The sequence below is a fragment of the Ictidomys tridecemlineatus genome, chromosome 3 (genome assembly GCF_052094955.1).
Source record: "Ictidomys tridecemlineatus isolate mIctTri1 chromosome 3, mIctTri1.hap1, whole genome shotgun sequence".
Taxonomy (NCBI): Eukaryota; Metazoa; Chordata; class Mammalia; order Rodentia; family Sciuridae; genus Ictidomys; species Ictidomys tridecemlineatus.
The window spans coordinates 166,528,967-166,553,601 of record NC_135479.1 but is presented as its reverse complement, the minus strand read 5'-3'; the positions used below and the strand labels follow the sequence as shown (position 1 = coordinate 166,553,601).

Sequence of the window (24,635 nt, the reverse complement as noted above, 5' to 3'; positions counted from 1 at the left end):
ACATCTAATCCATCAGGAAATCCTGTTGGCTCTACCCTCAAAATATATTCAGACTCTGATCACTTCTACGGATCTTTACTGCACTACTACAGAGACTGTACTGCCAGCTCATTCCAGGATTACTGCAGGAGCCTCCTCAGTATTCTCCTTGCTTCCATGCTTTCTTCCCTGCAGTCAGAGATCTTATTGAAGCATAAATCAGATCATGTTGCCCCTCTGCTTACAGCCCCTCAAAGTCTTCCCATCTCACTCAGCCCAAAAACTAAAGTCCCCCCAGATGTCCCATAAGTCTCTCAGACCTCATCTCTGCAGCCAAGGAGGCCTCCTGCCTGTTCACACATGACCTTTGCTGTTGTTCTCCCCTCTTTCCAAGGATCTCCATGCCCTTTCACCACTTCAAATGTCATCTTAGTGAGGCTTGCACACACACATTCTTCCTCTTCTCTGCTTTGTTTTTCTATCACATATCCTCATCTAATGCACTACATTTTTTTCCTTTATTACCTGTCCGTCTGCATTAGCATGTAGATTCCACAAAGGCAAGGACTTTGTATGATTTTATATATTTGTTCATTGCTGTATACTTAGCACCTAGAAATATGCCTCTAGGTGCATATTATAGGTGCTCGATAAATGTTTGCCAAATGAATTAATCTTTAAAAACAATTTTTCAGCTTTGGGCCAAACCTGGCCTATCCCTTTTTGGCTTAGGCCAAAAAAGAAGAGTGAGTGCTACACAGGGACAGACTTTATGAATGTCTCATCATGCCTACCCATCCCAAGAAACTACAGAAGAGTTCTTGCACTTTGCTTGCACACGTGGTATCCCACTTCCACTGTGCTCAACTTCAATGGACACTTATTGTTTTATATCTCAACATTGTTTTTCCCAATGTATTGGTATTTCAAATATGGAAAATGTTATGTGAATTATTTAAGTATCCTGAGTGGACTAATAAATCTACAAAGGAAGGACACATCTGAAAAATTTGGCTTGTTTTCTATAACAGAGTAAGAGGAAGAGCACTGGAGAGGGAAAAATTTATGTAAAGAACTCAGGCAGAAAGAACCTTGATGTTTTGAAAGAGAAAAGTGAAACTAGAGTGGAAAGTGAGGGGGAAAGTGATTAGAAAGGATATTGGTTAGAGGCAGGACCGAATCTCAAAGGCCCTGGTGAGATGTCTGGATGTTACTGTTAAGTTCAATGGGAAGCTGTTAAAGAGTTTTTGAGTACTGGAACATTGGGGGTAGCATTCATATTGATTAAATCTAACATTGACTACTTCTAAATTCAAGAGCCAATAAGAATAACAAAACTAAAGCAGCTAGCATTTATTGAGCACTATTACCTGATGGAATGCCAAGTGCTTTATACTGATTATTTTAGTTAATTCCTAAATCACTATATCAAGTTATATTATCCCCATTTTGCAGGTGGGGAAACTGAGACACACTGAAGTAATTTGGCTAAAGTCACAAGACTAAACTATATAAACCCAGGCCATCATTTTCAGCCTGGCTCTTAGCCACTACAGTTTACTTCATTCACTCCTCATCCAACAATTCATTTAGTTATTCAAGATAAGCATTTAAGAAGTTATTTTTATATCCCAGGTAAGAAGTGGTAGCTATTTGGTCTTTGGGTTAAGATGTTTTCCTGTTACTCATTGTAAATATAATGTTCATTCTAATGAATAGAGTAGAATTTCATTAATATTGGAGAATAGGTCTTAGCAAAGACTGAAGTAATATATTTTATTAATAATCATAGAAAGTCTTACTGAATGTTTAATTTTTTTAAATACTATGTACCCAGGAAACACTCAATAAATAGTTTTGAATTATAGAACAAAGATTAAAAGATACAATGATACAATAGAATTCATTTCTAATGACGAAGAATTTATGGTAATTTATCTAGTTAAAAAATAAATCTCTAGATTCTTTTCAATGATAATAGCAAAATGATAACTTGAGTGTCAGTTCTTAATTCTCAAGAATTGATTCTGATAAGCTGTGACAACAGCTATAATAGACTCAAAATTCTTAATGTGAATTATTTACAGTAATGATTGTTTTAAAGATACCTTCTTACCAAAATGTAACATAAATATATCCTCATTATTATGGTTTAGATCTTGAATGTTCCCCCCCAAAAAAACTTTTGTGATAGAGGCTTGATTCCCCAATGTAGCAAATTCAGAGGTGGGGCTTTAAAGAAGAGATTGGATCTTGAGGGCTCTTCCTAAACAGCGTATTAATCTGCTGATAGCTAAACAGACTAGCAGGAGGTGGTACAAACTATAGGCAGGTGGGGCATGGTTGGGGAAATAGGTAACTGTAAACATGCCTTTGAGGACTGTACTTGTCCCTGGCCCTTTCCCCTAACCCACCCACCCAACTTCCTGGCTGCCCTAAGCTGAGCAGTTTTCTTTCACCATGCTCTTCTGCCATGATGTTCTGCCTCACCTCAAGCTCAAAGTAATGAGGACAGGTGATCATAAGCAAAAACCTCTGAAACCGTGAACCAAAATAAATTTCCTTCCTTTGTTTATGTCAGGAATTTTGGTTACAGCAATGAGCTGACTGATACACCCATGATATTTTATAAGCAAGTCAGTCAATTGTTAGCAGTTATTTTAGCACCTAAACAACAATTCTTTTGGTTTAAAAAATATTTTTGGACTTATTTGGCTGAAAAATGTTTTATTTTCACATTTAAAAGTAAAATATTAAAATTAATTTTTAAATACCTTAAAAACAAGTGTATTTCTTTGAACATAAAATAAGCTTTATTTTAGTTACATAACACTATTGATATTAGTCATGATGATTACTCTATAAAATAAGATCTTGCAGGCACATTCAAGTTTTTTTAAATTGTACTCACTATAGTTACATAAGTAAAATGCTAAATAATTAATCATTTTGCTATTGCATTTGCAACCTTTGCCAAGTCACTGTCACAATAAAATGTGTAATGTTTGCTTCTAAAAATAGTCTGTTTATTCATAGACTATACCAAATGTGCTTAATTGGAGTCTATAAAAGACATAGCTTTTCCTTGAGTTCAAGGTTTATTTCAGCATCTGTGTTCTAATTATAAAAAAAATGAATCAATACTAAGCAGTTTACTCACATTCCATGGGTGGTAGAACAGACTTTGCTTAGTATATGAGGACAGTAAAACATTCTCATGTTTTTTCTTTTTTTCCTTAACTTCAAAATTCTGCAAGATGAACACTGATTTTAGAGGGCTTTTGTGGCTTACCCTGTCAGTAGGCTATCTAGTAACAGAGGGCAGATTCTGAGTCATAGGATCATTCAGTATATCAAGCACAATCAAGCTGAGGTGATGTGAAAAGCTGAGATAAAGGCCAAGTGTTAGGATGAAATTTATAAAACCTTGACACATGCAGGGGAAGCCAGGTGTGACATAAGTGAGAACTAGAAGAAGAAAAACTTAATAGCTCTTTGTAGCTTTCTCACAACTGCTTTTCATTTCTGTAGTGTGGAATGAAAATAGAGAAATAGAGAAAAACAGGACAGGAAAGGACCAGAGACCCAGTTTTACACAAAGAAAACTGAGGCCCAGAGAGCACCAAGGACTTACTCTGAGTTACACAACTGGGGTTACTGGTAGGACTGAAAATGCAACTTGTAATTCCTCTTTTCTAGCTCAAGCTTTTTTTTGACTACTCTTCTTGGGCATTTTTTTCTCTTATAGTTTATTGAAGTTGGGCCAAAATGAAAAAAAAAAATGGCTTGATGAGAAAAGGGTCTCCCTGCTACCAGAAGTGAGGGATTGGGCCCAATCTGGGGGGCTGTGGTTTGCATTTTCCCCACACATTTCATGTGTTGGAACTTAATCCCCAGTGCAGCACTGTTGAGAGGTGTGACCTTTAAGAAGTATTAGGTCATGAAGGCTCTGCCCTCCTGAGTTGACACATGCTATTTTATAGCAGTCAGTCCCTGGTAAAAGAATGAGTTTGGTCCCCTTCCTACCCTTCCCCATTCCCATGTTCTCTTACCCTTCTACTTTCCAATGTGTGGGAGAATACAGTAAGGAGGCCCTTGCCAGATACTAGCATCTTGATATTGGGTTTCTCAGCCTACAGAACCATGAGAAATAATTTTCTATTGCTTACAAATTCCCTAATATGTGAAATTCTGTTATAGCAGCACAAGACAAAGACTATACAATAACTACCTGAAGTACATGTCAATTTTCCATGAAGGAAGCTTGGACCCAATATTTATTAAAAGCCTCCCCAGTACTGGAGCTCAAACCCAGGGGTGCTTTACTACAGAGCTACATCCCCAGTCCTTTTAAGACAGGGTCTTGTTCAGCTCCAAGGCTGACCACAAACTCATGTTCCTCCTGCCTCAGCCTTCAGAGTATCTAGAATTATAGACGTGTACCACCACACCTGGCTTCCAACTCTAATTTTAATGAATTTGGAAAATTTTCATTATATTTGAGACAGAGTAACTATTTTTGCCCCTACTTAGAAAAATTTTTGTGCATTCTCATTCATGCACGTGTCATCTGTTGTAGTCTTTTCTCAGAACCTTCTTTCCCACTGAGCACCTGTTTACTAAGTTTCCTAGTAATACAGTATTACCAAAATAACAAGCCCAAACTTCAGGCTCTGCCTACAACCTGGGAATGATGAGTAATCACTGGACTTAGCTAATAAAACCTTCTACATTAGACCAATATCTAATAGCTTTTCTTCTACAAATACAAATTGATATATAGTTAGCAAAAGGAAGATTTGTGATAATGAAGTCAGCTTTCCTTTCCATCAGCAAGGATTGGTATGGTAGGAGCTTGGTTAATTCGAAACTCATTAAGGTGTAAATGATTTTTAAAGCTGTTTTCTTTACTGAGCAACTATATAGCTAATCTTGGGTTAAGTTGAAAATGTACTGACTCAAATTACAATATAAAATCCATAAGATAAGAAGTCCGATTCAAAATGTATTCACATATAAACATTTGTTACTCTCTTCTGAATATAAAATGATGTCTGTCTATCCTGCCTCCATTCTTTTGTTCAACTTTTAGATCTTACCTTTTTTCCACTATAACTTAGATGGTATTTTCCCAAACATCAGCAACTTTTCACTGTACAGAAATGGCATGTTCATAATAGGGAATTTCCAGAAAACAAGTGCTTCAGTTTTATTTGCCAATCTCCAGTAGAGTCCAGAATGAATTATTCATCACAGTAGTTATGCAATCACATTAGAGGGTTCATCTTTGTAAATTTAAAGTAATGAATTTGAAATTTTCATCCATCCATCCATTCATTGGAAAGACTCCAAAATTCCCTATCCCCTTGCTTCCACAAATCCTGGAGTGATTTGGGAGGTGGGTAAGAGAAGAGATGGTAGTTGGATGGTCCAGTAAGTGAATGAAAGATTCCTTTATTCAAATTTAAAAGAGATTAAGAGCCCAAATTGGGAGAAGTCATGCTATAGGTCTAAAGAATTACTTGACTGTCCAGAGTCATTACAAAAACTTAAGATCAAAACAAGACCCAAGACCCATACCTCTTAGCTTCCTGTGTCATTTCTCTTACTATCCCATTCCACTGCCAAGGAAACATCAGGCTAGGCCTATTTCCTTTCTAAAATTAAGGGTCTGGGACAGAAAGGCAATAGTAGGGCAAACAGTGTATCTTACATGTACTTATGTCACTTCTCCCAAGAGAAAAACCTTCTAGGACAGTGTCAACAAACTTTCTCTCCAAAGGGTCAGAGAGTATAAGACTTTGCCAGCCATATGGTCTCTGTAGCAACTACTCAACTCTATCATCATAGCAGCCATTGTAACATTCACAAAGGCTAAATGAATGAGCCTGGCTATGGTCCAATAAAACTTTATATATAAACATGGGAATTTTAATTCCATTTTTTTCACAAGTCATGAAATTTTTTCTAATATTTTCAAAATATTGAAAATGTAAAAATGTAAAAGTCATTCTTACACACTGTACACGAACAAACTGCAGAGCAGATTTAGCCTGCTGGACAGTTTGCTAACCCCTCCCCTAGGAGAATAAATAATGAAATGTGAGGAAGACTGTAGGTGTTAAGACACATAAAGACAAAACATGGTACCTGGATGTTTTAAATGTGGTAGGAGGAATTTCTGGTACAGGTGCATGTTCAGGGAGAGTAGATGATTGCCTACTTAACCTTAATTCTATTTTAGGTAATCTTGGTTTGTACTCAGTCAAATTCCAGATCAGTTATTTAGATTTAACCCTCTTCAGATTTGTGAAAGGCAGGTTTTAGCTGTCCTTAAAGAAGAAGCAAGAAGAGGACATATAACACAGAGCCTGTCATAAGGTATGCAGGGCCAATAGAACATTTTATTAGGAATGGCAGCTGGTGATTTTCAATATCGGTGAATCATTGTGAAGTCTGTCTGAGGCAAGGAGGAAGCAGCAGAAACTACTTCATAATACTACAAAGCTCTCATGGAAAATGTCTTCTGCCATACAGAATTAATGGCATAAAGGCTATATTGATATTTTAAATTAAAAAGAACCAGGAAACTTAACACCATAAAGGAACACTTATAAAAATAGTATGCATTGTTATATTGTGTGCATGTATGAATAGGTAACAATAAATCCCAGCACTTTGTATAATTATAATGCACCAGTAAATATATATGGGAAAAAACAGTATGAATAATTTACAGGCAGTAAATCAGTACACCTTTTGTTGCTTTGTAGGTCAGCTCACCCATAATGATTACATAAATGGTAGTACAGTTATTTATAACAAGAACATTAATAATAATGACAATGATCAAAATTAACCATTTTTTGAGCAGTTAATATCTGCTGCCACCTAACATATGTTTTCTTGTTTATCGCTTACAATGAAAGCTACAAGATGGATCTTACTCTCCTATGGAAGATGAAACTGAGATCCGGTAACACAAAGTAGCAAAGGACCAAATGCAGATTCACTGGCCCCTTGACCTGAAAATGTATGTTGTTCCCACTGCACTATTGCCATTGATGAGAAAAAAACAAACAAAAACCAGTTTGGAAAAACTATTCTCAACTATAGGATAGCATTATTTTATAGATGTTAATTTTACTCTCTGTAAGCATGGTACCGTAAAAGAATGATTTCAGCCCCTCAAAACCTTGAAAAACATCATCAAACCAAGTGTGCCCTTTAACATTTGTGGTTTGTGTGTCCATTCACCGCTTGCAGTTTGTAGGCATGTTGCAGCCTTGAACTATTCACTGTCTGAACTTGCCCTCAAAGAATCCTTCCTCCCGCCTTACCTCTATCAAGTGGCAGCCAATGAGAAAACCACAAGCTTGGCAGCTGCAGCTCTGGAAAGTTTCCATTGAAACCCTCATTCCCAGATCTCCTGTGAAAATCACTGTTCCTGGAGTTTGCTGTTATCTTCTTGAAGGTCATGACTAATGTTTGTAACATTGTAAAACTTCCACAGCAAACACTGTCTGCAAGACAAGGATTCCTTAACTTGGACTCTGTGTTAACTTGCTTACATGAAGACATTTTAAATGCCTCTCAACTGCCGTATCCCAAATTCTTACCCAGTAACCTGGAAAGCCAACATTAAGATGGGAGCTTTAAAATAGGATGAAAATTGGAGAGCTTAATGAATTTAATAAATCGCCTCTTTGACAGCTCAGAATTGAATCAAAAAACCAAACCAACAAACAATAAAACTAATATATGAGAATAGAAGGTGAAGGAGCCTAGTTTTATTTCTCTAAATTTTATTCTATGAATTATTTTTAGGATTAAAATGCTAAGTTTCCAATATACCTGTCTCAGAGGAAACAATTTCATTTTTTTCTAAATGTGGATACATAGTACAAAAGTGACTGTTTTTAGTGAGTAGTAACAAAATCCAGCTTTTAGCCAGCCTTTTTATATGTGAAGCATATTATTTAATCCAGATTTCTTTAAAACCACAACCAGACTCACAGTATGGATATTTGATTGAAGAAACATGGTTACTATTATTCACCTCACCATGCTTTATTTTAGTTAGATTAATGACCCACTAATACAGTTAAGGAAAAAAGTAAATTTTCATTATCATCCACTGAAATTGGCAAGATTGGATGTTGATGATTGTAGACATAAGACCCCCATCAAGAGATAATTTTCTGATCTGTATGTATCACAATGTTGGTTTTTTTAGACTGTCCCAATAATGTATTCAGGAACTCTAGAAGGTGGGGCGGGAGAGGGGGATAGCTGCAGCCAGGAGACAGATATGTGTAATGCACACTTATTGTCTGGAGAAAATGTACACTCATGGCAGCAGTAAGAAGTTACTTAGTCTGTATTTATTTACAATGTGCAGGCTGCAGATTGTTGGCATTCTTACTATGCCCAAATGTAATGGAAAGAATTCACTAGCATTTTCACACTGGCTTTAGTAAGGAATGTACCTTTGAATCAACGTTGGGTAAAAGGTAGTAGTTTAGTTCCAATAACCCCGAAAGATTGTTTCTGTTTCCTGAATACTAAAGGAAATTATTTGGGGCCTCAATTGCCATCTGAATTGATTGCTTTTGGTCACTTAAGCTTGTTTCCTTATCAGTAAAACTCAGCAGACACATATTTTTAAAATTTGACAGAAAATGTCTACTATTTAGGTACAGCAGTGAGCTAAATAGTAGATTTATGATGGAAAAACCCTCATAATTCAAAATGGACTTTCTAAAAATAATGTTGATAAAGAACATCAGCGTTAGTTTTCATAAGGGAAGAGGGGCATGCTTCATAAGCCAAGACTTTCATTAAATGTGCAGAGTCAGGAGAATGTCCACTTTCATCAGTGGGTGGCATAAACATATAAATGTACTTCCTTAACGTGTTCTTTTTCACAGAGTAGGCTATCTCAAGTTCTGCAGTTTTCTAATTTTCTGCTTTAATATTTTAATTTAAATATGATAAAATGTCTTGGGATTTGAAGGAAAAGCCATCTTCATAAAATTGAAAAATGGTGGGGACTTCTTCCAGATAGCTTAAAGACCTGTATTTTATCTTTTTAGGGGTTGATCTGATGTCATAAATGTGTGTGTATTCAAAATTATTTTCCAAATTGTGTTTCAAGTTTGTGCTTTCTGGGCTAATTAATTAGACTAATGGTTTGATGGTGAAGGCTGTGAACATTTCCAAGTACATGAAATAAAAAGTATTGAAAAATTAAATTCATAGGTGAATGAGCAATCTTTTTTCTTAAGTTATTTTAAAAAGGAAGGTGGTAACAGGAACCTTATACTGCCCTCTGGTTCCTAATAATCCAAATTCTTTGATGTTTTTTCACACCACCAAACCAAAAAACTAAACCATAACAAAATCAAAAACTTTTGTCATTCAGGTAACAGAGTAGTTCTTGATTGCCTTTAAATTATTTTGTTATTATGGAAACTTTCAACTTTAGAGAGAAAAAAAAGCCTATGTGTCCACCAACACTTACAGCTGTCACCGCTTCACAGCCACCTTTTTTATATCTATACTCCTTTCCCCCACCCTAGATCCTTTGGAATCAAATCCCAAGCATATAATTTCTATGTATTGTTCATTACGTGATTTGAACTTTGGGGGGCTTTGAGAATAAAAAGATAAATGAATTATGATCCTTGTTTCCAGGCATCTTATCAGATCCATCTGGTGTGACAATGTTCAGTAGTATGAGTCCATAAATGCAACTTTATGAAGACCTTTTTAAAGAATTAAAAGTTTCTTAGCTCTTTCTGCTGAAAGGGCCTAGAAGCAGGGACATTCTATAGCCTTGAGCCCTTTTAACATCTAGATCTTGGCTCCTAAATCTTATTCCCCACTAAAGGGAATCAGGGCATGTTAGAGAAAAGGCTGACCCCAGGGCCAATGAGGGACAAACAAGATGAACCTGGGATGTCTTTCATACCAGGATGTTAAGAAATCCAAAAGAATGATAGGGATATGTCCAGAAAACACAGGAGCCATCTAGAAATGACTCCCACTGGCCAAATCTGGAATAACTTGAGCAGCAAAATAACTAATTACAATAATAGAATGTAACTCATTGAATAAAATAAGAATCCATGAATGAGTTCATTGTGATAATCAGTAGACAAGGTCTCACTGAGTTGCTAGCACCTTCCCGTTGCTGAGGCTGGCTTTGAACTCACAATCCTCCTGCCTCAACCTCCTGAGCTGCTGGGATTATAGGCATGAGCCACAGCGCTCAGCAGAAAATCACCATTTTGCAGCCATCGTAGTTATATGATTCAGACAAGAAGTATCAATAAATACCAAAAATAGTAAAGAAAGAGTAGTGAAAGGGGGATATTTACATATCTCAAAGAATCTCTCCACATATTACTTATCAATAACTATGGGGAAAAGTAGCTTTAGAATTGAGGAACCTTCACCAAATAGTTCATGTTACCATTACCAACAATAGAACAAACTGGTGTTGTGTGCTATGAGATGTTATGTACTGAGAAAGCACATCACTTCTTTGGCATTTATTCTCCAAATGCATAATTAATTTAATAGCAAATAAACATTAGACAAGCCTATTAATCCCTCTTAACAACCTAATCACCTCTGAAAGGTTCTACCACCTCAGCCCTGATTATTGGGTCTAATTTTCCAACACACGAACTCCCAGGGACACATTCAAACGAGTAAATGGTTGTTTTTATCAAAGATTAAAACACAAAATAGTTATCTTTATTTTAATAAAACCAATTCATGCCAGGTGTGTTGGTGCCCCCTTAAATCCCGGCAACTTGGGAGGCTGAGGCAGGAAGATCACAGTTTTGAGGCCAACTTTAGCAACTTAGGAAAACCTTCAGCAACTTAACAAGACCCGTGTCTCAAAATAAAAAAATCAAAAGGACTGAGGATGTAGCTCACTGGTAAAGCATTCCTGAATTCAATCTTCAGTACTCCAAAATAAACAAACAAATAAAACTAATTTAGCATAGAAATTTGAAAATCATACCCTAAGTTAAACTGAGAAATATACCATTTCCTCTTACAAAGTAGCTATAGAAATCCTTTTAACAATGTACATGTTCAAATCATAAAATTGATAAATATATGTGATAGACATATAAACAGTTTCCCACACCCCTATGTAAACTAATGAGGCACACTTTCATTTATTTTATCTCTTCCACTAGTAACAGTTTTGTATCCATCCGGCTTGTGAATAAGTGTGTGCTTAAGTATTTTTTTGAAGAAAACAATGGTGATGATAACTTGTCCCAAAATATATATTAAGATCTGCCTTGAGAAAAAAAAGAAAATTTTGCCTTGGTCTTTTCCTTCCTTTCCACCACCCCCCCACCCCCTCCCACCCCGTTCTAGGGATTGAACTCAGGTCCTTATGCATACTTAAGCAAGTGCTCTACCACCTGCCTCATAAACAGCCACACAGATTAGGATTTGAAGAACTGAGGTTCTACTCAGATTTGTTTCTCAGTTTCTCACTTGAGTAGCTTTTCAGCTATGTAAAGCTAGTTTTAGGAATTCTATTCCTTCCACTCAACTGGCTTTGAATCTCTTAGGCTTTCCTTTTTATCTCTTTTCTCTCATTAAAATGTAACTTTATAGGAATAAAAAGAGTAATGAAGAAATTAGTCCATTATTTTGAGCTTATTCAAAAAAATTTTGCTTTATTAATGACAAGGAAGGATAAGATATTCAATTATCCAAAAGCTGATTAGCCAAGTTGCAGTTTTGCCTCTTTTTTTTTTTTTTTCCTTTCTATTTTTATGTTCACAGAGTTTGGAGTTAAGAAATGGAACAGGCCAACGTAGTCAGTCAGATGTAGTTTGTTATTAACTGGCTTAATTTTCAAATTATCAGACATTTTTAATAGCAAAAGATTAGAAATAACCTAAATGTACATTCATAGGGACCACTTAAATAGGATATATCCACTATGGAATACTACAGTTCTATAAACAAACTGTAAAGCTCCTTATGTGTTGATATGAAAAGATCTCCCAGGCATATTATAACATCCAAACTGTGCAGTATATTGTCTTTATTGTATGTTACAATTTTAATATAAATATAAAAGGGAAAAATTAATACATATATTTGCCTACATACATATAAAATATCTCTGAAAATATACACACAAAATGGCTTGCCTAAAGAAATGAGAATTTGGTGTTAGGAGACAAGTTCATTAATTTCAGCACAAATAGCTGTTGAAACCTCCTAAACATAATGCTTATTGAAAAGAATAAGAAAGTGTTTTTATTGCTATGGAAATTGCTGTCCTAAAGTCATAGTTCATGAAAATCATAGACACTGTTATTTTCACTGTAATGATGAAAACATTATGCATTTTATCTAATTCAGTTAAGTGCAGTTTACTTATTAACTTGGCCTCAAAAAACTCATCAACTTTTTTTAAGTGTCCTCTGTCACTGGGTTTAGCCTATTAATGAATGCACAATTTACCTATTATAGAAATATTAAAGAGCTCAAAAGCATAAATCTGTTTTCAGCTGAGCTCTACCACAATATTAATTAGGTTTAATGCCTTATGGAAAGTAGAAGAATAAAACCTGGTAGTGTAAGATTCTTATAATATGTAGACTACTGAGAGTATCTCAGGAAGACCAGAAATCAAAGGAAACCTAGGAAATTTTTTGGAACCAAATAGAATCTAAAAGCATATCCTCCCTAGAGATGATATTTTTACATATCACCAAGTCATTTTTCAGCTAAGATCTCACTGTTTTCTTTTTCTTTTTTTAAAAATATTTATTTATTTTTTTTAGTTTTCAGCAGACACAACATCTTTTTTTTATGTGGTGCTGAGGATCGAACCCAGGCCGCACGCATGCGCAGGCGAGCGCACTACCGCTTGAGCCACATCCCCAGCCCTCACTGTTTTCTTTAAATGGGATATTAAATAGCACTTGGCAAATTTTCCCCCCTGGTTGTTCTCTCTGTAGTGAACAGCTTTATCAGTCTACCTGCTTCTTTTAATTGGATAAACAGAATTATGCCCATGTTCTTTTGTTCTACCTGTCTCCACCAAAGCCAGTGAGAAGTAACAATGTAAGATAGTCTCTAGAACAAAATAATCATCTGTCATCATCCTTGGCTTATTTGCATATCTCATGGTTCTCACATTTATTCTCTTTTTTAAAAAAAAATCATAAATTATTCAAATAAACACTGCTTATCCAGCCCATGTAAACAGTATATTAAAGCTCTTTCCCCTGAGAATCATTTGTTTAGTTCCAGTTAATTACATTCTGCTTTAATATGGAAGAGTACTCAGATGTGATAGTTATTTTGGAAACAGTTTATGTAGCATCAAGAAACATCTACATGTTTTTCCAGCAGCCTAGATAACTAAGTAAGAAGTGATTTATACAGACTTCTCTGTATCTGCTCTTTCCCCCTTTGCATTTTTCAGTACATTTAGATGATTAATAAACTGAACACTCCCTTACATATGCATTCTGACAGCCATGGGTCCTGCCTGGGTTGGCAGTACACACATAAACCAGTATTTTTGCCAGGGAACACCTCATTTGGATGTCTTTTATGGGCTGACCAGGATGTCCTATAGCAGGGGGCTATGGTGTTTTGAAAGGTTGGTGCTGGAAGCAGTGTGGGACTCTATCCATTACAACTAAATAGATATTTCTCATTAGGCCACTGAGAAGCTGAGTCAGTAGCTGGGTAGATGTCCCTTCAAGTCTGGATTATGCATTTAAAGAAATGATTTCTTTACCTTAGGGAAGCAAATATAGTCTCATTTCAAAAAGAAAAGACAGTTTTCATAACTGATTTTGTTCATTCCACTGTGACTTTTTTGCTGAAAGGCCTGTCCTAGAACATGTCTGTACTGCCAGGTCCCAAGCTTCACAGTTACCAAAGTTGATTGTGTATGACGTGTTACATTTTCCTTAGACAGTTGGACGTGATCACAGAAGGGTGATTGCCAAAGTTTTGTTTCAGTTCAGATATAGCTAAATGTAAGAAATCACTTCCTGACACCTTTCTGCTGCCTGCCCCACCCCAACTCACCATTTTGAAACAAGTTATGAGATCTACAAAATGGACTGCCTCTGTTCCAAGTTAGTTTTTAGAGTGGCTTTTTATGGCTGGTTTACAATCTTTAGAAAAGTAGAATTACGATGGAAATGCTATGACATCTTAAGCTGTAACAAATGAGCTGTTCTTGAAGATAAATGTAACTTCATGTCTGTGAAGCTAAATATTTACTTTACAGATGATTTAGGGTATCTTTGTTCCTTTCCACACTTAAGCTTTTTCTTTCTGTGCATCCCTTCATCTCCAAGCTACTTTTTTGTAGCCCTGTTATATCAGTGTTTTGTGATGTTACAAAAAAGCAAAAAGTGTGAGGTCAAATTTTCCATTACATACCTCCACAGGAATGCCAGGGAACCTAGCCAAACTAAGACTACAAAAAATAAAAGTTACAGGAAAGATGATTCATTAATCAACAATTGCCTTACCAAGAAAATAGAATTAGTTGTGTATATTCGGTTTTAGAAGGGGAGATGAGTGTCCCCAGCCCAGCTATGGATTGGGGAGGGTAGTATTTTTTTAATATATAATATGGTCTTAGACCTACTAGGGACATTTTAAAGTGTAAAATTTAGAGGAAATAAAACTCACTTTGTAGCTTGATTTCTGTCAACATTTTTCCCCCTTTCAAGATGAAAGTACATCATATGCTGACCCTAACTACAATTTAGTAGTGCCAGACACAGTGGCACAGGCCTGTAATCTCAGCTACTTGGGAGACTGAGGGAGCAGTACTGCAAGTTCAAAGCTAGCCTGAACAATTTAGCAAGACCCTGTCTCAAAATCAAAATAAAGGGCTGGGGGTGTAGCTCAGTGGTAGAACATTTGCCTAGCATGCACAGGCCCTGGATTTCATCCCCAGAACCTGGGAAAACCAAACAAACAATGATAGTTAAAAGATACTCAATGCAAACAGATCCTGCTACTCAGCAACAGGAAGAACAGCCTTTCCTTTCTCTCTGTCATCTGCGGTGTGGGCTCTGTCACTTCCTCTTCATTCATAGTAGATCTACTTCCACTTCCTCTTTTTTTTTTTTTTTTTTTTTTGCCATGAGTCCAGGATCTTGGTCCCTCTCAATATCAGATTAATATAAATTCCAGAATTTTGTCTTTAAATATAGTTATTACATATTAAAGAAGTCAAAAAGTTCAAAAATTATGACACTAGAGGAAAAAATCTAGCAACTGAAATCAGAAAAATCCCACAAACTCCTAACATTCCTCTAGTAAACAGAATTATGCAAAAACAGAACTTAACATCAAACTCAAAGTGACTTTTTTTTGTATTCTCATAAGAAACTCAGCCAGTATCAAATACAATAGGCTCTGTGACCAGTCAATGTTACATGATGCTTCATTAGCTAGTCAGTAAGCACCATCATGCAATAAAATGTTCAAAACTAACTCAGAGTGCTACAAGATCCTTCTGCGCCTTCTGACTCTTCAAAGAAAGAAGATGTTGGGACTGGGGAGATGGACCATTGATAGGGCACTTGCCTCACGTCTTTGAGACCTGGGTTCTAGCCTTATTACAAGAGAGAGAACAAGAGATATGTTCAGGTCTTGTTTCAGCTTACTACTTAGTTTTTTTTTTATTATTATTATTTTCATTGGTAATTCATGTATGGTTCAGGCCATATTAAACAGAATACATAATTAATCAGAACAATTCCAACCATGTTGAATGATACTGAATTACTGAGGATTTTTACTGCCTTTTATGGAAAACATGAGGGAGAAATAGAGAACTGGTTTTTATTACTTTGCCAAACAGCTGATAACCCAATTGCTATTTCTATTTCATCCACTCAGAAATTGCAACATGAGAAATAAATTTAAAGTCCCTAATAAGTGTGTGTTTCTTGTGAAAAGCTAGGGCAGTTTCAAGGAAAGAAATGGATTGAAGAAGAGGAAGAGAGCCAAAGTTCCCAGATCTTGACAACTAGGGCAAATGTAACAAGTCCTCATCCATCATGGAAAGTGTGAAGTTTTGCACTTTCATAGCAAAAAAAAAAAAAACTTAAATATAGGAACAGAACAAAGATAGAGACTGTGCTGTTATAACCTGTGCTGGTCAAACCCTGCTGTGTGTATATCTGCACCCCTCTGTCTGAGGGTCAGCAGCAGACCACCCAGCAGAGAATTCTTTTTTTTTTTTTTAAAGAGAGAGAGAGAGTAATTACTCCCCAATCCTCATAGCTCAGAGAAACTTATTTCAGATCTTTCCAATAATCTATCATTTCCCCTATAAGTTGGACCTTATCTGCCCACCACATTCACTCCCAACAAACATGGAAGGAAAAGAGGGGAGATGTATGCAGAAAACCATGACCAGTGAGTTTTCTTCCCTTTGAAAGATTGTTTCATCTTTCCAAAATCTTGCCACATTTGTTCTTTTCAGCTACATTAAAGATATGTTTCCTTGGTTCTTGAATCTCATTTTGTTCAGGATTTTAGCAGCACAACAGTCTCTTAGAACTCTTCTCCCATCCACATTCTCATTTCCCTATTTGCTTACTAGTGTGGGCCAGTAGATGTTTGTCATGTCAAATAAGTTGTAGGAGACAGATTCCTCCCCAATCTCACTGTACTCCCAGACTCCATTCCTTTCAATCATCTAACAATCCATTCATCTATTCATCCATTCATCCAAGTTAGAAAGCACTTTGAGACTTGGGAAATATATACATGTGTGAAGCTGATTGAATATGTTGAATTCATAAAGAACTATTCTGCTCTGGAAGATGTGTTTTTGAATAAAACTTTCTTAGATTTGTGTTCCAATCCTGTCACCTTGAGCAGACTTTTTGCCTCATGTATTTATTTAACAAATGTTGATTGGACATCTTCTATGAGTTAGGCATTATGCTATGCACAGTAAATAGTTTTTTACAAAATAGACATGGTTTTCACCCTCATTGAACTTATATGGTGCAAACCTATAATCTCAGTGACTGGGGAGACTGAGGAAGGAGGATCTCACAAGTTCAAAGACAGCCTCAAGCAACTTACAGAGACCCTCTCTCGAAATAAAAAATAAAGGGGTTGGGATGTGGCTCAGTGGTTAAGTGCCCCTGGGGTCAATCCCTAGTACAAAAAATAAAATAAGACTTTGAGTATTTCAAATGTAGTATCAAGAATAGGAGGAAACATGGGTGGAATCTGAGTCAAAAGGGCAGGGAAAACAATTCTGTAAAATAGTGAAATTGTGACTCAAAGAGTGGGTGGGAGTTAACCAAACAGAAAGGATAAGAGCCTCACAGGCTGAAGGAGAGCCTGTTCAGAGACCCAAAGTAAGGAAGGAACTTGGGACAAAAAAAGGAACCAAGTGAAGATGATGATCTAGACTGGAGCCCAGTGAGTAAGAGGAAAATGGAAAGATACAGAGATAGTGGAGCCAGTTTATACAAACCTTGTGGGAAATGGGAAGGATTTTGATCTTCTTGTTGTTTTTAAGATGGGGTTGCTGTGTTGCCTAGGCTGGTCTCTTAAATCACTGGCTTAAGTTATCCTCCTGCTTTAGCTTCAGCCTCCCAAATAGCTGGTACTATAGGCATGCACCATGCTTGACTAAAAGACACTTTTATGGGGTAAAAGTGTGACCATATAGTGTTTAAATTATTCCAATTGTTGTGACTTGTGACCCAGTAGATTAGATGAGAACAAGCAGAAAACCAATGAGAATGTTAGTGCTAATTTTCAGGTGATTGATGATCAATGGAGAAGAGGATGGATCCAAGACAGATATATATACAGATTGACAGTAGTTGTTGGGTCTCTGAATTGGTGGCATTGCAGAATAGGAGATTGTCATTGATGAATTTCAGTTTTTTGAACACAGTGCTGTTTCCTGAGGTGAGAACTTTTGGAAAAGAGCCTAGCCTTGGGTGGGGAGCAGGAGATCCCAAGTTCAGTTTGGGACATGTTTGGTCTAAGATGCTGTGATTTATCCAAGTGGAGATGTCATGCAGGTTATTGTAAAAATAGATCTGGAGCTCAGAATATATGTCTAGGCTGGAGAAGTAAGTTGGGTAATGGCTTGTAGATGATATTTAAAGCTGTGAATATGGATGAGATTGCCTAGGAAGAGAGTATGACTCTGGAAGAGGGCTCAGGACACCTCTGAGCCTCGGTTGTCACATCTTTAAAACAGAAATATTGATCTGTCTGTGCTTGGGGATTGAGAGCCATGTGTATAACACATAGCTCAATATTCAGCTCAGCAGAGGCACTCAGGATATGGAAAATGTTATTATCACTATTTGTAGTAAAATCTCAGCCTAATTCTCTGAAACAAGTTGGCACTGATTGACAGGAGAGTGGAGAATCATGAATGCCTTAAGGAATGAACATGAATCTTTAAGAATATGTCTATAAAAATGAGTCATTAGCTTTCATTGTGCACTATGTTACTTTTTTTCCCCTAATTATTATTTTCCATGTAGCTCTCCTCTTCCAATCAAAGTCCTATTATTCTCCCCCTGAAAAATCAAAGGTCTTCAATTTTTTCTTAAATAAAACAATTAAACTGGAATCACTTGTAAGGATACCCTCAGGTTCATCATCATCTTAGCCAGTTCTTCTCACTGCTGCTGCACTTGCTAATGCAGATTAATTCATTAAGAAATATCTAAATGTTCTTCCTACAACCTTATTTTTAGTAAGGCAGAGCTTTTACATTTCCAGACAGCAGCTTTATTATGAATATGGGAGACCACAGAGCTGTAACGCAGAGCACATGTGGGCAAGGCCGCCTGGGCTTCTTGGCATTACTAATGATGATAATGATCCCACTCAGTGGAGGCAGATCCTCCCTGCAGCTGGTATCCTTTCTGCATAGGGATGAGGTCATTGGGGGAGGGGAGGAGGTGGAGCTGGGGAGGATGAGAGAAGGGGAAGTAGCTGTCAAGTCTGCATTCTTGGTAGAAAAATGAAAACATATTCGCCACATGCTTACTTTATTCATTAATTTTTTAAGGAAAGGGAATGAAGAGACAAGGGGATAATGAGGAACTGTAATATGAAAATGGCTTGATTTTTTTTTCCCCCCAAGGCTGTACAGTAACAGGACAGTCACATCTCCCAAGGCACTGATAACCCTTTGAATCAGTCTAATCTCTAGAATATTGAAACTGCTCAGAGCAGGATATTCCAGCTATTTAGACTCTGATAACTACTTCAGAGTTGTATAAGATCCTAATTCTAGATGGCCAATTCCTTCTGCCTCAAATGTGTCTAAAACAGGGGAATTGGCAATGTCGTTAAAGGTATCAGATCATTCATCTAATTCTGAAAGCTGTTATTGAAAACAGTCTTTTTGTAGTTTACTAATAGTACTGTAACTGGCACAGCATAGTTTTTTTTTCCTAGAGCTTTTATATACAAAGATTTATAAATCTAGAATTCCCTGTATGTCCCCAAAGTTTGGGGTTGTTAAAAATTGATTGTTAAGGATTTTGCGGGGAGAAGAGTTAGGAAAAGTGCAGCCACTTTGGGTATTACAGCAAGAACACCCTGGCCTGGGCACAATCCACCATCCACACTCAGACAGTTGACCATCCCTGCTCTAGGTAATAGAATGAAGCACCACTGACAGCGTGGAGGACAGTACTAAGAGTGCTCTCAAAATGTCCTGAACCCTTCAAGCAAAAGGCCAGGTCTGGTTAGCTTAGCCTCCCCAGTGCCTCAGCCAGGGCCCACACAGTCAGTGCTCAGTGAGTGCACTGGTAAGGAACCCCCATCCCCTTCTCCAGGGTTCCAGGTCTACTGCCCAAAGCCAGAACAAATGACCATGAGGAATTAGGTAGAGGAAAAGGCATGTCCTGTAAATGCTGGAGAAAACCTGTCATTTAAGTAAGTTACAATAATTAACTCTCAACAGTGTTCCTGACTTGGTTTTTCAAGATATAATGTAAAGGATATTGTCCTGAAGTTTGGAAGACCATATACCCACATTTTTTAGATGCTAAATGTTTTTTTTAATTTAATTTTCTTGTCAATAAATAGGAATAACAGTATTTTCTCTGCCTACCTCCCTGACTTATTTCAGGATTAAATCCTGTTAAAGAAGTGAACTAATAAGAATCATAGAAGGCAAGGTGTTGTTATTGGCTTCGTTTGAAAGTACTGCCTTTAAACACTTTTTAAAAACAAAAAAAATTTATTTCTTTGAAGAAAGCATGTTTATTTGTAGTATTGTTGCTAGTTATTGTTAATCCCTCATTAAGCTTTTTATGTGTTTAAAAATCTAAAGCATCAGATCTTCCTTTTAAAATACCACTATTATATTATTATCAGTAATAATAATAACATCAACAATAATAACAACCTCTAAAAGCAACAAGGTTTATAAAGCTACCAACTTGAATGATTAAGTGGTACAAATAAGACACTGGAATTACCACATGTAAATTCTTTCTCTGCAGTTTGTGCCTTTACAACAGTGATTCAGCTGCAGGTGTTGGACATGAGGCTACAGCTGAGTTTCGACCTGCTGCAAAGTGTGCTGTAGTGAAAAACAGTGCCTCAGCCACTGTCTAGCTATTACCTTCCTAGAGTCCAAATCTCCCTCAGCCTTGGCTTCCTCTTTTCTTAACTCACAGAGCTTTCAGTGGCTTTGTATCAGGCCTTATTGCTCTCCTCAGAAGGCATTTAGAAGAGAGAGGGCATTTGGGGTTGTTAAAATGACAGGGTGGGCACAAAATGATATGGTAGATGTGTCCTGCAGGCATTTAGTGTGTAGAGGTAGATCTGCTAAGTTTTCTACAGTGAGCAGAGCATACTCATGAAAGGAAGAAATGTCCCCCCTACAATGTAAATCTAGCTTCATGTCGCCACAGCTTTTGAGAATGAAAAGGATCTCAATCAATTTAACAAGGGACTGATTCAGGTAAACTGGGATCTATGGACCAACTAGCCACCATCCAAATCCACTTTTGCTTACATCATCTTCCTACATTCTTATCCAGTGCTTTCCACAAAATGTAAGATCTAAGCACTGCTAAACTACCCTCACAGAAGAGGAGAGATCAGGCCCAGCCATTGTCTCTATCTTACCAGAAAAACAATCAGTGAAGTCAGATCCCTTGTTCATCCCAGAGCCCTCCACTCCCCACTAACCCTCAGAGCCATGGGCACTACAGACACTCAAGTGTGCCAGCTGCCTGAAGCTTTTGTTGGGGGAAGGATGGGGGAGAGCAGGAAATAAGAATAAAGCTAGCTCTTTCCTACAGCTGAGACTAACCAGGACAAGCTGCTGACTCAGACAGCTCACTCCACTTCAGTCAGGGGCCACCCTGAAGCCTTAAGTGTGGGTGCAAAGTTATTGTGACACATGCCATTGTGGGGTGTGAAGGGAGAAACTGCACATGGTGATGGAGGTGCCAGATGATTCTTACTGTCATTTATAGCATGAAAACAAAGTCAGGCATAGTGGTACCTACCTGTAATCCCAGCTGCTTGGGAGGCTGAGGCAGGAGGATCACAAGTGTAAAACATCTTAGCTTGACCCAAGGGCAGAGTGCTCCTGGGTTTAATCCTCAGTAACATAAATAAACAAATGAATAAATAAATAAATAAATAGAGGAGGGAGGAAGAGGGAGAGAACAAAACACAAATCAGGAACCCTTTCTCCTTTATTGACACCTCAACTGAAGGAAGCCATCAAGTCCAGGTGGTTTTGTCTCTCAGCTCCTATATATGGACAAGGACTGGGATTCCAGAATTTCTTGTCTAGCCCAGGTTTTTCTCTTAGTTAAATTTACTTTCAGCTTCTTAAATTATATTTTACTCTTGAAAGAAAATCTGTTGTGCAGAATTGTATAAGGCTTGACATGATGATCTACACTAATTGCTTAAATATGGAGTTGAACAATTGTTGAAAAGCACTTTGTTTATGTCATGGAATGAAAGTTACCACATACACCATAGTCGATTTTCATACCTAAATGGATTATATCTTCAAGAGAATAAAAGAGCATAACATTTTTAAAAGTATTGATTTTTTAATGCCAAAAAAGTTAATATCTAAATTTAACTGGAAAGAACTGTAGAAATTTGCCTCTGACATTGATAGATAGTTCTCTTTCCTGTGTGTGTGTGTGTGTGTGTGTGTGTGTGTGTGTGTGTGTGTGTGTGTGTTTCTGTTTTCTCAGTGTTTGAAGTTAGACCTTTAGGAACACATGGGTTTTTTTATATTATAGAAAAGTGACAACTATAAATTGTGATAGCAACCAATTTTCTTGTTCCACTCAATATATTGCCTCTTTTGAGATTCAAGCAGACCCAACAAAGATCAGAGATTAGACTATTGTTTTCCTAACATTCCCATGAAACCCTACAATTTTCCAGAACTTACCAAAGAGGGCAGATAATTTGGGGAGGACTTTTTTATTTTTTATTTTTTTAGTCACTCAGTGCTGTAGAGGAGATTAATAAGTTACTAAAGTGTCATATTTTTAGGAGGGATTCTTCTTTTTACTAATCTACTTATACCTCATTTCCAAAATATAAACAGTACAGTAAAGAGTTAGTTGAGGTACTCATGGTGATTGGAATGTAAATCTAGAGATGTTTTCATGGTTGTTAGAAGTCAATCACTTATTTAGCTATAAACTTTCAAAGTCCTGAATGCAAAGGAGCATGCTTTTTTAATTATTTGGCTTATCCTGTGGAATGAACTTATTAAGGATATTGTTAAAGAGCAAATGGGTTTTTATTTGTTCATGCATCTACCAACATTTCTTGAGCAACTTTCAATACATGGGCAACTTACAGAGATCTTGTGCAATAGCAAAGTAAAACATACTTTTTTAAGATTTATGTGAAATGCTCAGTATAAATTTGTGAAATCTCTTAAAATTGATTTAAAATTTTTTTAATAACTGTGTTCTTTTTTTAACCTTCATTTTATTGATTTATTTTTATATGGTGCTGAGGATCGAACACATTGCCTCACACATCATGCTAGGCAATAGCTCTACCACTGAGCCACAACCCCAGCCCTTAAATGTTTTAATTCTAAAAAGAAACATTTATCTAACTATGGTAAGATCCAAATTAAACATTTATATGATTTTCCTTTTTATAAACGTCTGAAAATTTTTCAAGTCTTATCAAATTGTCACCTTTGACTCTGGAAGATGCCTCTAAGACATCTTTCGGAGTACAGAAGTAGCTCCTTTTGATGAAAATCTTTAGGGTAAGAATTTGGTAGCTCTATAATGCTGTCTACCAAATTAGTTGTTTTCACATGTTTTAGGCAGCAAAGTCTCTTCTTGTAAACTGTTTTATGCCCACCCTCAATAGACAAAACACATTTAAGCAATGTTTTATTAGTGTAAATTTCTTTTAAATCATCACATGAATATTATTCTTATTATAAAGATAATTGTTGAGATCAATAGAACTCTTTCCATAAATGGGAAATTTGAATAGATGACATTCTCCCCATCTTCTTCATTTTTTTCCATGTTCTATTTGAAAGCAAATGAAAGAGAATACAAAAAGAAAGGAGGCAGACCTCAAGGGATCAGAGATGCTTTATTAAGCAATGGAAGGGCACATTTTTAAGGGGAACAACAAGGGTCTGAGTTTTATAGGTTTAGCAGGGCCAGGTCATAGGAGGAATTTTGTCCTTCAGCTGGTGGTGGGCTCATTTAGAGCAGGGCAGGAGGGCAGGTAGGAGAACAGTTGTAGATAGGGAAGTTCCCTGGGGCCCATTATTCTCCTTTTCTCACTGGAGGTTATTTTCCGTACCTTTCACTGTTTTGTTGCACTTTGTTAAATTCATTTTGATACTTCATTATATGCTAGGCAACTAAACTAATCCAAAAGCTTGAAAAAAAAAGAATAGTATATAGTAAGTAATTTTATTTTAAGGTTTAATAAGAAAAACAAGTGGCTTATTTCTAAAAAAAAAAATCTATTTTATCTTATATATTATAAATATATAACTTATGTAAAAACATATGCTTTTATATACATATATTTATTAATGTTTAATTTTGTATTCATAGGGTGAAATGTATTCTATGTTTTATACATATAGTATAAATAATAAGTATTATATGTGTTAAACAGAAAGTACATACAACTTTCCATTTTGTCCTGAAGTGATCCATAACATGTTATGACATGTGTTATCATGTGTTAGTTAGACAATCCTAAAATGCCTTATAGTTATTTTATAAGTGGACATAATTAGTGGTCTGAGAGTTGATCTTCCTCAGAGCTGGCCAAGACACCATGAGACCCACTTTTCATAAGGAGATATGCCCAAGCTTTTCTTGGCATGTAATTGAGTATGACATACACATGCTATAGCAGTAGTAACAAACTCTATTGGAGTTTTAGATGAATAGACATACACCATCAGAGCAATTTCCTTCCTAGTGAATGGCACATTTATGAGAGAATCACTTCTTTGCATCAAAATTGCAAAGTCAGCTTTTGTTCCAACATCTAGGTGGTGCTGATAGTGATTGTGTGTGTGTGTGTGTGTGTGTGTGTGTGTGTGTGTGTGTGTGTGTCCC

General features: G+C 36.6%; 1 protein-coding gene across 4 annotated transcripts in view; it reads left to right on the top strand.

Annotated features, from left to right (window-relative positions):
• The window catches only part of Cmss1 (cms1 ribosomal small subunit homolog), a 321,594-nt gene that overhangs the window by 183,509 nt on the left and 113,450 nt on the right, over positions 1-24,635 (top strand). Inside the window, exon 1 of one of the 4 annotated variants that reach the window (XM_078044396.1) lies at positions 17,436-17,460. The exons of the other annotated variants lie outside the window; for them this stretch is intronic. The gene's annotated coding sequence lies outside the window, so the exon portion shown is untranslated. Of the gene's footprint in view, positions 1-17,435; positions 17,461-24,635 lie in introns of those variants that run through there. 4 annotated transcript variants of the gene reach the window in all.